The sequence below is a fragment of the Camelus ferus genome, chromosome 13, assembly GCF_009834535.1.
Source record: "Camelus ferus isolate YT-003-E chromosome 13, BCGSAC_Cfer_1.0, whole genome shotgun sequence".
Lineage (NCBI taxonomy): Eukaryota > Metazoa > Chordata > Mammalia > Artiodactyla > Camelidae > Camelus > Camelus ferus.
Genome location: NC_045708.1, coordinates 33,038,757 through 33,055,764, shown reverse-complemented (window position 1 = coordinate 33,055,764; position 17,008 = coordinate 33,038,757). Strand labels below are relative to the sequence as shown.

The window sequence follows — 17,008 nt, the reverse complement described above, 5'->3', positions numbered from 1 at the left end:
TGTCACAGGAAGAGCTCCCCATTTCCCATTCCATCAGACTTCTAAAAGGGCACAGCATGAAAAAATCTAGTTTTACCCAGGCTTTAATAATCTCAAAATCGTTTCTTCGGTCACTGGCTGCCATTTTCAAAAAAAGACTTCAGCCAAGTTTAAAGATGCTTCTAGTCTCTTAATTTATAACTTAAATATATATACACATACATATAAATATTCAGAGTTCAGGAGTGAAAGTCAGCTCTCATGATTTTGTTATTTAAACACTCCATAAGCAATGTTTTAACTTTCCAATTTTACAGTAATTGCCAGAATCCTAGTAAACACAGGGGAAAAGCAAGGCAAGTTAGTGATTTTTCTAGGTCGCAAAAGAACTGTTCGCAAAGGCAGCACTATATTCTTCAGAAGAGGCTTAAATACATTATCTACCAATTCACAATTATTTTTCTTCAAACTATAGGACATGCTGCATAAATTATTCACTTCCCAAAAGATTTCAGGAGACATTAATCCAAATTTCCTAATTTGACAAATAAAGGTATGCATAAAGCATCCTGAATCAGGCTGTTACACTCTAAGAAGTAAATATAGCAATAACTATACAACAGATTCAGTCTGCACCCAACAAGGAGGAAAAGCTGCCCCTCTTATAATATGGCAGCTGCACCCAACAGTGTGGGGCTTGAAGGAAGGTCTATAAACAAAATCTTTTTCTTGTCTTCTTACAACTGCTTCTAGTCACAAGAGCGAGACACACTGCTGAAAACAGCACAGAAAGCAGGATACATCTCTCTTTCATTCAGCAAAAAACTTCTGATCCTTAGCACAACCAGTGTGGTCTTTCATTGTGAGAGCTAATAAATCCACATCTCCATGGACTCCTTCCATCTGCTGTTTTAAACAACTAATGGCTGGATTATGTCTATGGGGAAAACAAGCATAAGACCCGAACAGACAGCTGATTTGCATAGGGTGTGCTACCCACTGAATGAATATCTGCAAAGTCACAGGCTTTTAAAGCTACAGAACCTATCAAAACAGATTTTATTAACTAACAAATAAAACACATTTATCAGCAGAGAGGAAGTCGGAGTGAACCTCTAGTCCATCTATCCCTATAGAAATATAAATGGTGCATTCTGATAAACCGTTTAGGCCAGAGAGTCAAAATTCAAACTCTTCATTCATTTACTAATTTAGGAATCATTTATTATGCTAAGCACTGAGATGAGCATGGGGGGAAATTATCAAAATTAACATTACCCATAAACTAATTATTCTATTCTAGAAGAGCTCAAATCCAATGGAGAAGCCAAATAAAAACAAGTAATTATGATATAATGGGAAAATTATGACAAAGCACTAAAGGAGTGTCAAAGAGAGCTCAATTCATTACACTGGGAAATCTACAAAAAAGGTTTCCGGTGGTAGTGCCATCTGGTCACTGAAACTAATGTTATAGAATTCTCAGTCCTTGGCCAAGACAGTCTCCATTACCTAAAGTGTATATAGCTTAAAAATCTTCAACCAGTCCTCACTAACTAAAAAATTGAGTAACAAACTCCTCCCCCTGGCATTCAATGCACCCCATAACACAGAAACAATAGATTCTTCTGCACTGTTACCTTGCTGTAACCTTAGCCTTCCAGTGAGAAAGAACAATGCATCGTTTCCTGAACAGATCCCCTCCTTCTTCTCCATTTTATATTCTTCGTCATGAGACAGGAATACAATCATTTACCTCACAGGACTGCTGAAAGGAATAATTTAAACAACATATACCAATGCTTCTTAACCCTTTTCAGTATTTCTAATGACAAAGTAGAATGCACCCTGCCCAAAATTTCCTGCTACAACCTGGCTTCTTTAAAGGCTCATGGTTTGTTTGTTTTTTAATTTGCATTCCTTTTTATTGAAGTATAGTCAGTTTACAATGTTGTGTCAATTTCTGGTGTACTGCATAATGTTTCAATTATACATATAAAAACATATATTCTTTTTCATATTCTTTTTCATTATAGGTTACTACAAGATATTGAATATAGTTCCCTATGCTATACAGTATAAACTTGTTTATCTATTTTATATATAGTTGTTAGTATCTGCAAATCCTGAACTCCCAATTTAACCCTTCCCATCCCCATCCCCCCAGTACCATAAGTTTGTTCTCTATGTTTGTGAGTCTGTTTCTGTTTTGTAAGTAAATTCATTTGTGTCTTTTTTTTATTCCACATATAAGTGATATCATACAGCATTTTTCTTTCTCCTTCTGGCTTATTTCACTTAGTATGATAATCTCTAGGCCCATCCATGTTGCTGTAAATGGCACTGTTCTTTTTTATGGCAGAGTAGTATTCCATTGTGTGTGTGTGTGTGTGTGTGTGTGTGTGTGTGTGTGTGTGTGTTATCACATCTTCTTTAGCCAATCATCTGTCAATAGACATTTAGGTTGTTTTCATGTCTTGGCTATTGTAAATAGTGCTGCTGTGAACACTGGGGTGCTTGTACCTTTTCAAATTATATTTGTTTTATTTTGTTTTTATTTTTTAAGGTTGCAAATCATTGATCATTTTTTAACACCTTTATTGTGGTTTGATTTCTGTACAGTAAACTACACATATTTCAGATGTACAATTTGATGAATTTTGATAGATGCATATACCAATGAAACTATCACCACAATCAAGATAGCTAACATTTCCATCACTCCCCAACAGGTGCAATTTTTGAATTACCAATTTATGCCTTCCCACCCCCTTCAACCACTGGTAACCTAAGTTTGTTCTCTATGTCTGTGAGTCTGTTTCTGTTTTGTAGATAAGTTCATTTGTGTCTTTTTTTTAGCTTCCATATATAAGTAATATCATATGGTATTTTTCTATTTCTGACTTACTTCACTTAGAATGACAATCTCCAGGTCCATCCATGTAGCTGCAAATGGTATTGTTTTATTCTTTTTTATGGCTGAGTAGTATTTCATTGTGTGTGTGTGTGTGTGTGTGTGTGTGTGTGTGTGTGTGTGTGTTGTGTGTGTGTGTACACACAACTTCTTTATCCAGTCATCTGTCAATGGATATTTGGGTTGTTTTCATGTCTTGGCTATTGTAAATAGTGCTGCTGTGAACATTAGGGTGCATGTGTCTCTGAATTATATACCCAGAAGTGGGGTTGCTGGATCATACAGTGAGTCTATTTTTAGTTTTTTAAGGAATCTCCAAACTGTTCTCCACAGTGGCTGCACCAATTTACATTCCCACCAACAACAGTGTAGGAGGGTTCCTTTTTCTCCACACCCTCCCCAGCATTTATCGTTTGTGGACTTTTCAATGATGGCCATTCTAACTCACGTGAGGAGATATCTCATTGTAGTTCTGACTTGCATTTCTCTAACAATTAGTCATGCTGAGCATCTTTTCATGTGCTTGTTGGCCATGTGGATGTCTTCTCTGAGAGATGTCCATTAGGTTTTCTGCCCATTTTTCAACTGGGTTGCTTGCTTTTGTTTTTTGGGGTTTATTTTTTTTTTTGATATTAAGGTGAATGAGCTTCAAGCATCTTTTCTGACCACAAACACTGTGAGATTGGAAATCAACTATAAGAAAAAAACTGCAAAAACCACAAACACATGGAGGCTAAACAATATGCAATTAAACAACCAATGGATCACTGAAGAAATCAAAGAATACCTAGAGACAAATGAAAATGAAAGCACAATGATCCAAAACCTCTGGGACAGCAAAAGCAGTTGGAAGAGGGAAGTTTATAGCAATACAAGCTTACCTCAGGAAACAAAAACAATCTCAAATAAACAACCTAATCTCACACCTAAGGCAACCAGAGGAATAAGAACAAACAAAACCCAAAGGTAGTAGGAAAAAAGAAATCATAATGATTAGAGGAAAAATAAATGAAAGAGACTTAAAAAACAATAGAAAAGATCAATTAAACTAAAAGCTGATTCTTTGAAAAGATAAAACTGATAAACCTTTAGTCAGATTCCTCAAGAAGAAAAGAGGGCCCAAATCAATAAAATCAGAAATGAAAAAGGAAAATTTACAACCGATACCACAGAAATACAAAGGATCATAAGAGGTTACTATGAGCAACTATTAGACCAATAAAATGGACAACCCAGAAGAAATGGACAAATTCTTAGAAAGGCACAATCTCCCAAGACTGAACCAGGAAAAAACAGAAAATTTGAACAGACAAATTACCAGTACTGAAATTGAATTAGTAATTTAAAAACTCCCAACAAACGAAAGTTCGGGACCAGATGGCTTCAAAGGGAAATTCTACCACACATTTAGGGAATGGTTAATGCCTATCCTTCTGAAACTATTCCAAAAGATTGCAGAGGAAATAACATTTCCAAACTCATTCTATGAGGCCTCCATCACCTTGATACCAAAACTAGACAAAGATATCATGACAAAAGAAAATTACAGGCCAAAATCACTTACGAATATATGTAAAAATCCTTAACAAAATACTAGCAAACTAACTCCAATAATACATTAAAAGGATCATACAACATGGTCAAGTGGGATTTATCCCACAGATACAAGGATTTTTCAATACCCACAAATCAATCAACGTAATATAACACATTAACAAACTGAAGAATAAAAACCATATGATCATCTCAATATGCAGAAAAAGCTTTTGATAAAATTCAACATCCATTTATGATAAAAACACTCAGAAGGTGGGCACAGAGGGAACATACCTCAATGTAATAAAGGCCATATATGACAAACCCTCAGCTAACATCATACTCAATGGTGAAAAGCTGAAAGTATTTCCTCTAAGATCAGGAACAAGACAAGGATGCCCACTCTCACCACTTTTATTCAACATAGCTTTGAAAGTACTAGCCATAGCAATCAGAGAAAAAAAAGAAGTAAAAGGATTCCAAATTAGAAAAGAAATGAAACTGTCACTGTTTGAAGATGACATGATACTATACATAGGAAATCCTAACAATGCTACCAGAAAACTATTAGAGCTCATCAATGAATCTGGTAAAGGATTACAGGATACAAAATTATTACACAGAAATAAGTTGCATTTCTATACACTAACAACAAAATATCAGAAAAAGAATTAAGGAAACAACCCCATTTGCCATCACATCAAAAATAATAAAATATCCAGAAATAAACCTGCCTAAGGAGACAAAAGACCTGTATTCCAGAAACTGTAAGATGCTGATGAAAGAAACTGAACATGACACAAACAGATGGAAAGGAATACCATGTTCCTGCGCTGGAAGAATCAACATTGTTAGAACGGCCATACTACCCAAGGCAATCCACAGATTCAATGCAACCCCTATAAAATTATCAATGGCATCTTTCACAGAACTAGAAAAAAAAATTTAATTTGTATGGAAACACAAAAGATCCTGAATAGCCAAAATAATCTTAAGAAAAGAAAAATGGAGCGGGAGGAATCAGAATCCCTGACCTCAGACTATATTACAAAACTACAGTAATCAAAAGAGTTTGGTACTGGCAGAAAACAGACATGTAGATCAATGGTATAGGATAGAAAGCTCAGAAATAAACCCACCTATGGTCAATTAATCTATGACAAAGGAGGCAAGAATATACAAAATAGAAAAGAAGTCTCTTCAGTTAGTTGGGAAAACTAGACAGATACATGTAAAATAATGAAATTAGCACATTCTCTAATACCACATACAAAAATAAACTCAAAATGGATTAAAGACCTAAATACTATAAAACTCATAGAGGAAAACATAGGGAGAACACTATTTGACATAAACTGCAGAAACATTTTTTTTTCAATCTGTCAGTGATGGAAATAAAAGCAAAAATAAGCAAATGGGACCTAATTAAACTTACAAGTTTTTGAATAGCAAAGGAAACCACAAACAAAATGAAAAAACAACCTAGGGAATGGGAGAAACTATTTTCAAATGGTAAAACCAACAAGGGATTAATTTCCAAAATATACAAATGGCACATACAGCTTAATAACAAAAACACAAACAACCCAATAAAAAAAATAGGCAGAAGACCTAAACAGACATTTCCCTAAAGAAGACATACAGATGGCCAATGGGCACATGAAAAGATGCTTAACATTGCTAATTATTAGAGAAATGCAAATTAAAACTGCAACAATGTGTCACCACACACTGGTCAGGATGGCCATCATTAAGAAGTCTACAAATAATAAATGCTGACAAGGATGTGGAGAAAAAGGAAACCCCCTCCCCCATGCTGTTGGTGGGAATGTAGTTTGGTGCAGCCACTATGGAGAACAGTACGGTGATTCCTTAAAAAACTAAAAATAGAGTTATTATATGATCTAGCAATCCCACTCCTAGGCACATATCCAGAGAAAACTCTAATTCCAAAAGATACATACATCCCAATGTTCACAGCAGTACTATTTAAAACAGCCAAGACATGGAAGCAACCTAAATGTCCATGGACAGATGAATGGATAAAGAAGATATAATGTGTGTATATACATATATACATACACAATGTAATATTACTCAGCCATAAAAAAGAATTAAATAATGCCACTGGCAGCAACATGGATGGACTTAGAGATTATAATATTAAGTGAAGTAAATCAGACAGTGAAAGACAAATATCATATGATGATACTTATATTTGGAATCTAAAAAAAAAGATACAAGTGAACTAATTTACAAACTGGAAATAAGACTCACAGACATAGAAAACAAACTATGGTTACCAAAGGGGAAAGGAGTGGGGGATAAGTTAGGAGTCTGGAATTGACATATATACACATTACTATATATAAAATAAACAATAAGAACCTACTGCATAGCACAGGGAACTATATACAATGTCTTGTAATAACCTATAATGGAAAAGAATCTGAAAAAGAATATATATATGTATGTATAACTGAATTACTCTGCTGTAAACCTCAAACTAAGACAACATTGTAAATCAACTATACTTCAATTTAAAAAGCATTTTTTAAAACATGTATTTTCTGTAAAAATGACTGAAACAAAAAACATTTTTACAAAATTCTAAGACTTATATCTAAGTCCAAACACACCAGGAGCTACTGAAGAATTATTACTCTAACTTTCAATTTCCTTTTTGGTTTTAACAAGTGGGGATTCTCTTTTCTTTTGCTGTGCTCAGCTATGGGGTTCTGCTGTATTTTTTTAGAGTATATTTTATCTAGCATTTCTATGCATTTGGACCAAGAGGAGGACTCTTCAGTTTTAGGTTAGTCCATCATATTGCTAGAAGTTCTCTATTAACTCTTTAACTCTAGTATTCTGACACCCATCCCTACATTCCTGAATTTAATACACCCTACTACATGAGTTATTTTTATAAGGAGCACAAATTACCTTCAAACATTATTTAATCTAATAAGTATTATGTTAGCAGTCAAAACAGTTCCCATAGGTTAGGTTAAAATCTTATTAATTGATTTAATTAATCAAACTATTCATTAAAATATTCCTCTTACAGATGAATTCTTACATCTCACAAATGAATATTACAGAATGGTTCTAAGTCTTTAAAATCCCAAAACTAAAAGAAGTGTCCTAATGTTGCAGAATGGTCCAAATAAGGAAGACTCAAAGACAGTTTGCACCAGATATTATAAAGAACAAAATCTTCCATCACTTCTGATCTGCCCTTTCACCAATTAGAGCAGTCAGGACATTAGAGAACAAGGCAAAAAACAGAAATCCTCAAGTATGCCATGACAGTCTGCACAGATTATTTTAATAAAATGCCTTTAATACATAAAATTCAAAACCTCACCAAATACAGAGCCAGACCCTGCACAAGTTGCCAATGGTAAAGATGCAAATAAATGCTCTTAAATGCTATGAAGAAAACAATGTGTGATGCAGGAAGAATAATTATATCTATAATTATAATTATAAAACTTCGAAGAGATTCAGTCACGAAAAGATCAGGCAAAAATTTATCAGTTGTAGCGAAAATAAACTGCAAAGGTTTTGTGGTGGGAACGTTCATTATCTAGAAAGAAGACTAACACTAATGGAATAGTAAGAAGGGCTTACTGTATAAGATAACTTCAGAGAAGTAGGCAGGGACCAGATCATATAGTAACTTGCTAGACCCATGAGAAGTTTAAAGTTTATTGTTCGTGTAATAGGAAACCACTGGGTAATTTTAAGCAAGAGAATGACATAACCTGACACACTTCTTTTTTTTAATATACTACTTTCTAAAAACTTGTTCAAAAAATTTTTAGTACTGACTACTTTGTGGAAAATGATCTGTAAGGAGGTCAAGAGAGTGCAAAGAAATAAAATAAGAAGCTACTGGAACAGCTTCAGACTAGAGAAATGGAGGCCTGGACTGGGGTTCTAGCAATAGAGCTTGGCAGGGTGGGGAAGAAGGGAAGTACACAGATTAAGAATGTATCCTATACAAAAAGTCAACTAGATTAGCTCTTGGACTGATCAGGAGGTGGAAAAAGAGAACTATCAAAGATGGCATTTTTACCAAGACTGGGGCACCATTTACAAGATGCAGACACTAGAGAAGGAACAAGTCTATCATTCTGACATGTTAAAATTCCACCCTCCTCACTAATTTGCCTCTAAAAAGTAACAAATGGTTTTCCTACATCCCATATTCACTAGTAGCAACCTTCAAATGGTGGAACCCAACCACTTCTTTCTTCTTGAGAAGAGTATTACTTTCTAACTCTTCAATATGTAAAACCTGTCTGGAAAGCTGACTAAGTCAGTGTTAGGTGCATCTGACTGAGGAAGGATAGGAAATACTTTGTGAGCTTCCTAAGCATCAGAGTGAAAACATGAAGAAATGGCCATTCTAGCATTGACAGCTCTTGTGATACAAATCGTATAGTTTTCTTCAAATTGTATTACCTTTTTCATTACTAAGTGAAATATCTTCCTTTCTGCTTTCAAAGACTCAAGCCCATGGTAGGAACAGAAAAACATGCCTAACTAGAATTTTGTCTGTGTCTTTTTCTGTTTCGTAGAAAAATGCATTAGTGTCTTCTATTCAGATATTGCTGGTGGAAGGTAAACTATTAAAAACAATAACACCTATTAAAAAATATGCATATAACTTTTGATCCAGCAACCCCATTTTAGAGGATCTATTTTAGAGAAAGAGAAGCATCAATATTTAAGGATACATGAATATGGATATTTATTACAGCATGTTTAGTTCCTATAGCATGCTGAGAGGAAATGGTGAAAAACTGTTGAATAGTGGTTTTTAGTATTCCCTTAAAACCTTGAGTTTCCCACATCTCAGTGGTTCCCAAACTCTGCTGCACATCACAGTCAATGTGAGCTTTAAAAAATCCTGATCTCCAGGTCACCCCCACTACCAATTAAATTTGAATGTCTGGGATTGGAAGCCAGGAATCAGTATATTAAAGATTTCTAGATGATTTCAATGTTTTTTGCAATAAAATTTGGGAACCAATACTTCATCTGTTTAAAAGAAGTCCACCGTTCTGAGGCCCCTCTGTTTAGGGTTGCTGGGTTTAGCAAATAAAAATACAGAATTCCCAGTTAAATTTAACCTGCTGTAACATTCCATTCTTCTTGTCTGGTTTTAGATGAGAAAAGGGAGTTGTTAAGAGAATATGGAAGAAGAGATTTCTCTATAACTTCTCAACAAAAGTGGTTCAAGTGAAAATAAGAGAGAAATTTCCCAGATACAGTGATTACAAAATAAGGAGAAACATCATCAGAGAGATTCAGAGCATTTACTCTGCAAAAAGAGAGATCTGGATTCAAACCATACTTTTATCATGAACCATTTGTGTGAACTTGGGTAAGTTGCCCTCTTTTAAATCTCCATTTCTTCAACTTAGACACTGACTAATTATAACTATTTCAAAGGGTTGGTATAAGGATCAAATAAACTAATGCATTTCAAATACTCAGCATAGTCCCTAGCACATAGGATGTATTTAACAAATGTCATTATTTTTAACCATGTGTAAGTGAGCCTTTCAAAACTGGCCCTGCTGTAAGAAATGCTGCTTCATGCAGAAATACTAATGTCTCCAATAAATTACTCCTAAGAGAAGGATATAACTATACTTCAGTTAATCTGACTGTTTATGTAAGTAGGCAAATACCAAGTAGAATAACACCATGTATGAATCTAAAAGAGTTTTTAAAAATATATTTTAAGCACAAAGAGGATTTTGCATCCTATGACCAAAGTATGTATTATTCTTTTCCATGAAACTAATATTCTAAAACGCCAATGGGCCATGCTTTTCACTGACATCAGTAATTGTGCTGCTGAAGGAAAACAGCTGAGGCCCTTTAACACAATGCAGCTAAAAAACTGCCATCATAAGCTTGTAGTGAGAACTAGTATCGTTCAGAGCAATAAGGCTGGATTAGCTGCCCCTCAATTCCTTTAACGGGCATAACATAGCAATTTATATTAGCATTCATAATCAGGAAACTAAACTAAACAACTGTAAGACACAATAAAATGTCTCATAAAATTTTTTTCCATTAGACAGAGATGCTCTTAATCCCAGCATTTTGATATGCAGCTCAAATGTCACTGTACAGAAAACATGACTGCAATTCCATACAGTCATACCAGGTAAACAAAACACCCAGATGCATTCATTTGTAGCAAAATACATTTTAAATGCTACGATTCTTCTTTGATAGTACTGATCTAACTTTAATCATTCATTGCCATTTATAGCTATACAATTGTGTCAATGCTGATTTATAATTATATACATATTCCTTTAAAAATATATTAGTATCTGTCACTCTCCTGAGGGTCTAGATTCCACAAGGACAAGAATTATGTCTGTTTTTTTCACCCCTGTACCTTCCATACAACCTAGACAGAAATACTAAACATTTGCTAAAGGTTACCAAATGAACAGGAGGAAGAGGAGTCAATTCTTACCACTCATTAAGAGAAATTATATGATTTGTTTCAATATAAATCTTCCTATTCATAATTAATTCTCCAGGCATTTTCATTGAAAGCATAGTGGCAAGCATCTTTTTACCCCATTTAATACTACTAGTCTACAGAAAAATTATAATCAAGGACAACATACATAGAAGAAAACTAATTTGTTGAAAGGACTAGTTTTCTTCTTTAAATACAGAAATATAAAACATTCACAAATCGATTATACTGCTTAACAAGAACAAGAAACTTAACCTCCTAATCACACTGAATGACACATAATGGAACAGTTACTGAAAATTCAAGACTCAACAGCAGTTTCTCTCCCTCCCTTATAACATCTTTTGCTCTGCACTGTTCACTACATGTCTCTCTTTGTCCTGAAAGCCTGAGATCGTGCTAAGCACAAAGACTATATCTCATTCTTCTCTGTGCACCCAGCACAACTGGCACAGGTGAGTCCAAAAAGGTTTATTAAATTCAGAAAGATATGATCCCTATCCTAGAAGAGATCATCACCTAACAGAAGAGTGGTTCCCCTAAAGGTTTATCTGTTTTTAATCTTTCCACGTTCTCTCCAGGTGAACTCATCCACACTCATAGTTTCAACTACCATTTTCACACTGATGATTTTTTTGCCCCTTGAAGCCTGATCTCCAGCACACATTTCCTGAGCTCTAAACAAAATTGCTTACTGACCAACTGTATGAATAGCATTTAGGTCCCTCAAATTAGACATGGCCAAACAGAGCTCTTTTTTTCACTCCCTAGATCTGTCCTGGCTCCTTTATTCTTGGGTTTGTTTTGTTTGTTTGTTTGTTTGTTTGTTTGATTAATGAAATCATTCTGTGAGATCTATCAAGTCTTTGTAATTATAAGAATAATCATTGGCGGCTTCTAAGCAGGTGATAACTATTATATCTCTAGTTTCAGGGAAAAAAAATCTGAACTATATTTCATAAATAAGCCAAGTAAGAAAAGGAATCAGAATAAGGATACACAAAGTGGGAAAAGGTGAAAGAAACAACTGATGAGGAAAGCAAGAGACGTACACAAGGAGTAGAGAACATGGGCAAACACAAAGACCCGCATTCAGTCAAAAACGCTCTCTGAGCACTTAACATACACTGATCTCCCTCCCTGTCCCTCTCCATCCCTCTCCCCCTCAACCACCTCCCACATTTTTATCTGAAAACAATCTTTTGACTCTAGTCATCACCTCTACCAAAAAGACTCCCTCTACCCATTTCTCCACAGTGCCCTAATCAAACTTTTCAACCATTTTGATACTCCTCAGTGGCTCCCCACTACCTAAAAATGAGGTCCAAATGCCTCCCTTAACATCTAGCCTCCCTTGCTCTTTAATCCAATCTACCCAACCCACTGTTCATAACTTCATGTACCACTTCACTCTCTCCCTTAGGCTCCATGAAGATGGGGACCATGTCTGTTTTATTTAAAGATGGAGCCAGCACTAGGCATAGTGACTACCACACAGTATGAGTACGTCAACTCTATGCTCCAGCCAAAACGAACTACTTGCTATTTCTAGGATTTTAGACAATCATACCTTTATTTCATGTTCCTTACTCCAGAAAGTCCTCCTTCCTGCCCAAACCTATTCATGTCTAAATCTTACTTATCTTTCCAGATCTGGCTCAAACACTATATCTTCCATGAAATTTTCCTTCAGTCCCTAGAAGTTATTTATTGCCTCATAGACAACTCCTAACATCCTTTGATTATTTCTAATCTTCCTTTAAAATCCAGCTCAAGCATTATCATTATTAAGCTTTTAATTTCCATCCATATTCAGAAGGGATCACTGCTTCTTGTGTCCAAACTATGCCTCATGCAGTTTTCTATTATAACAATTATACTGTAATTATTATTTAGTTCTCTGAGAACAAGGACAATGTCTTATATATCTTATTTTCTCCACCATTCACCCTAAATCCTGACACCCCATGGTCACTAGAAACATTTTTGATGAATGAATAAAAATCCAGACAATATGTGGATATAGTATTTCTCAATCTATGGTATAGATGAGATTTAGGAAGGAAACTTAAAGCCCAGAGATACCATAACCCTAATATAAAGGCAAATCTAAATATTATCCTTAAAATTATAATTATACTTACATTACCTCCTTTTTATAGCTCTCTGCCTAGAGAATGGTTACCAACTTTGGTCAATCTACCTCCAACTTTACAACAATCTATAGAGCAAGATTATTTCCCAGGTTCTGCAACAGAGGAATACATGTCTCTATGTAATAAACAGCTTAGGCTGAAATTTGCAAATTAGCTTCATATGGAACCAACTAGACTACCACAGGTTCAGTTTACCCTATCAGTGCTTGTGTTATTACTAAGATGCTTATTATATATACATTCCATATGTTAAGCAGTGATGGAAAATTTTAAGTCTACAATTCTCCCTCATTTAACACAGTAATAAATCTCACACACACACACACACACACACACACACACACACAACTTGTGTGCACACCCAACCATGGGTTCCTGTCATTTTATGTGGTACAAAACAATTTTGCAAGTATGGGGATATAAGATGGACATTCTAGGCGGTTTTTTTTTTAACTGCCTGAGTAAACTGCTAAATGTATTCACAAACAGAAAATACGAATCAGGAAATTCTGAGGCAAAGAAAAGACAGAAGAGAGTTATATTAATCTTGGGAGAAGTACAGAAAAACAAAACAGAGAGGGGTAGCTTAAGAGCTATGTGTCTTACTCTTTTTTTTTTTTATCACCCATAGCTCCCAGCATAATACTTAATAAAATGGCCACATAAATAACATTAACTGAATAAAAATTATTAAAATAAGATACACTACAAGGAGGTAACAGGCCAAGAAAATAGAGCCCAGCTCTTTCCATTGGCTTTATGTGCCATGAAAAACAGGATGTGGCAGAAGCAACGTTAACCTCTGGGTAAAAGGCAAGTAATGCCAGTTTCTGGGCAAAAAAATGGTAGAGGAAAAGATGGCACAGTCTCAAGTACTGTGAAATGACCTGAAGTTAATTACACGTAAAACAATCTTCAACCCTGACCACTAAAGTAAATCTGGGGAGTTACCTTTCACCATTTCTATAAGCCCTTCAAAAGCTCCCTTTATCAGGGACCCCCAAGACCACCCTGAGGTTCAACAATTCTCTAGGACTCATAAGACTCTGCATATACTTGTACTCATGACTAAAACTTATTACAGCAAAAGGATACAAAAGAAAATCAGCAAAGGGAAAAGGTGCATGGGGCAAAGCCCAGAGGAAACCAGGGCAAGCTTTGAAGAGTTCTCTCCCAGTGGAGTCACAAAGGACACATTTAATTCCTCCAGCAACAAATTTTGACGACATGCTTGGAATGCTGCCTAACCAGTGAAGTTCATCAGATTCAGTGCTCAAAGTTTTTACTGAAGCTGGTTACATAGGCACACTCTGCCAACTACATACCAAAAGTCCAGGCTTCTGGTAAAGTAGGTATTCACATTGTACAGTCCAAGCACAGTCAGTCACTCTTATTATTTAGGGGAAGTTTTATCTGTGTAAGAAACAGTTTACTATCCAAGTTCCCAGAAGCTCACCAAGGGCTAATCTTGCATGCAGGCCTTTTTAAGGATAGCAGTCTCAGGACTTGTTAACTCTTTTCTGCACACTACTCTTTCTTAACATTCCTCTTTTAAGGCTACCAGTCTGCACATGCTTGAACCAGTCTTGTACTCTAGACAATCTATAGATAAGAAAATTGTGACACTAAAGGAATTGCATTTCCAGAGAAACACATCAAGCAAGCTTAAAAATAGGCACCCCAAGGGAATTTACGACAGGCTTTCTTTGCCAGATGTCAGCACCCCGATGAACAAAATGGCCCAAGAGAACTCCCAGCCAGATCCTTTTATCTATATGGATGATTCCAGCATGAACTCTCAGGATGATTCACATACCAGTTGGTCCCAAGAAATGGAAGAAGCACCAAGGATGCACCTCATTCACCGAAACCCAGCACAAAGAGTTGGAGGCTCTGTTTAGCTGCAACATGTTTCCAGATAAAAATCTCCAGAGAAAACTTGCTTTAAAACTCAACCTACTAGACTCAACCCGGTAAAGACTGGGTTCAAGGAATCAGTGGTTCAAAATGAGGAAACAGCAGCAGCAGCAACAAAAATCGCTGAAGCCACCAAACCAGATCCTTCCAGCCAAGAATGTGCCAACAGCATCACAAGTCCTCATTTTTCCCCCTACGGTTTCAGATTTCTGTAGCTCCCTCTTCACCTCAGCCCTTAGGCCTTTTCAGTTGGGCAGGGGACTCTATCCTCACTGAGAGTCCTACCAGTGATGTCCAAATCCAAGATCCTCAGTTGGAGAGGCCAGCGGCCTCCGTTCCTGCTTTATACTCTGATGCCTATGATACAGCCCAAGTGGAAATGTACAGCTTTCCTGATGAAGATGAGATAGCCAGCTCTTCTTTCCACTCTCTATATCAGTATCTCTCACCAACAAGGCCCAGTTAGAATAGAGTTCCTCTCTTAGAATCTTTGCTGGTCCAGCTGTACATTTATCTCCTGGGCAAACCTGGTTCAGTATGACAAGCTGGAGCTTTGCAGCCAGTCTACAGCCTGAAAGAACCTACAATTCCAGAACCCCTCCAGTAGCAAGATAGACTTTGGATTTCTCTGATTAAAGTACTAATAAATGTCAGGCAGTATTTTTTAAAAAAAGAAAATTGCAAAAATGGGGAATGACAACTCTGATCAAAATACTAATAAATGTCAGATAGTATTAAAAAAAGGAAAAAGAAAACCACAAAAATGGGGAATGACAACTCACTTGGAAGCTAAAAAAAAAAAGACTTGGGTCAAACACCGTAAGTAAACAATTTTTAGAAAAACTGATTTTCACGTAACCTTCACTGATCCAACTACTGCATACAAACAGTAAATATTATGTTAGATGGCTGTTGCAGGGAACAGTGGATAGAGGGAAATTTTTGTAATAAACAAATCCTGCTATCAGGAAGCATACAGTCTAGTGATGGATAGGATCTTCTACCAAGATTCCCAGCAATATTTACAAATGTAAACCCAATGAGAAAAAAGAAAAGAGACATGTTCATGGAGAGAAGGGGTTTGAAAACACCCTTCATAACCTTTACAGTAGAAGTTATTCAGAATTTTAGAGACTAAGTGTCAAAAGAACAAGAATATCAGAACACTCAAAACCAATTCATTTTGCAAATGCTTTCAGAGATTCCACTACATGCTGTTCATTGTGCCATGCTCTGGAATCAAAGTGTAAAGAGATGCAACTGCTCAAAGCTAGTAGATAAGAAAAGATTTGCACAATAATAATATTAGCATCTAATATTTCCTAGAGTTTACTATGTACCAAGCACTGTTCTAAGAACTTTACAAATACAAATTCATATAACACTTAGAACAAAAAGAGAATAACTATTTTAGACATTTTTATTCCTATTGGACAAAGAAGGAAAAGCATTACAGTGAGGTTAAGTAATTTGCACAAAACTAAGCATCTTCTAACAGTGGTAACTGGTTTAAACACTCAATCTTCATTCACACTCTTAGAGTCCACCACCTATATATATAGTAATAAACTTTGTATAAAGTCTAATTGTGGCACAAATAAGGTTAAACAATTCTGTTCAGGATAGGGGAGTCACAGAAGTCTTCACAATGGAGGGAATCATTGAGCTGGATCTTAAAGGATGTACAGAAGTTGACTGCAAATCTAAGCAAAAGGAACAATGTATGCAATTCCATATAAGAGTCTAGGAGTCATTATCAAGTCCTCTAATTTCCCATTTGAAAATGAAATTTATTAAATGAAAGGTTTCCAGAATATTCCAGCAAATTTGCTATTTGCTACTATATCTTATTCTTTTAAAAAACATTTTTACATATACAAATTTAAAATTAAGATGCAGTAAATGCTATATTTACATGTATTTTAATGAACCAGAGAACTGTGGAATAGAATTTCTGAACTACAAGAGATGGTTTCTGGGATGAAG

General features: G+C 35.6%; 1 protein-coding gene and 1 pseudogene across 1 annotated transcript in view; one reads left to right on the top strand and one right to left on the bottom strand.

Moving 5' to 3' along the window:
* Positions 1–17,008, bottom strand: part of MAST2 (microtubule associated serine/threonine kinase 2) — a 174,934-nt gene that overhangs the window by 120,759 nt on the left and 37,167 nt on the right.
* On the top strand, positions 14,722–15,637 carry LOC102522365 (annotated as a pseudogene).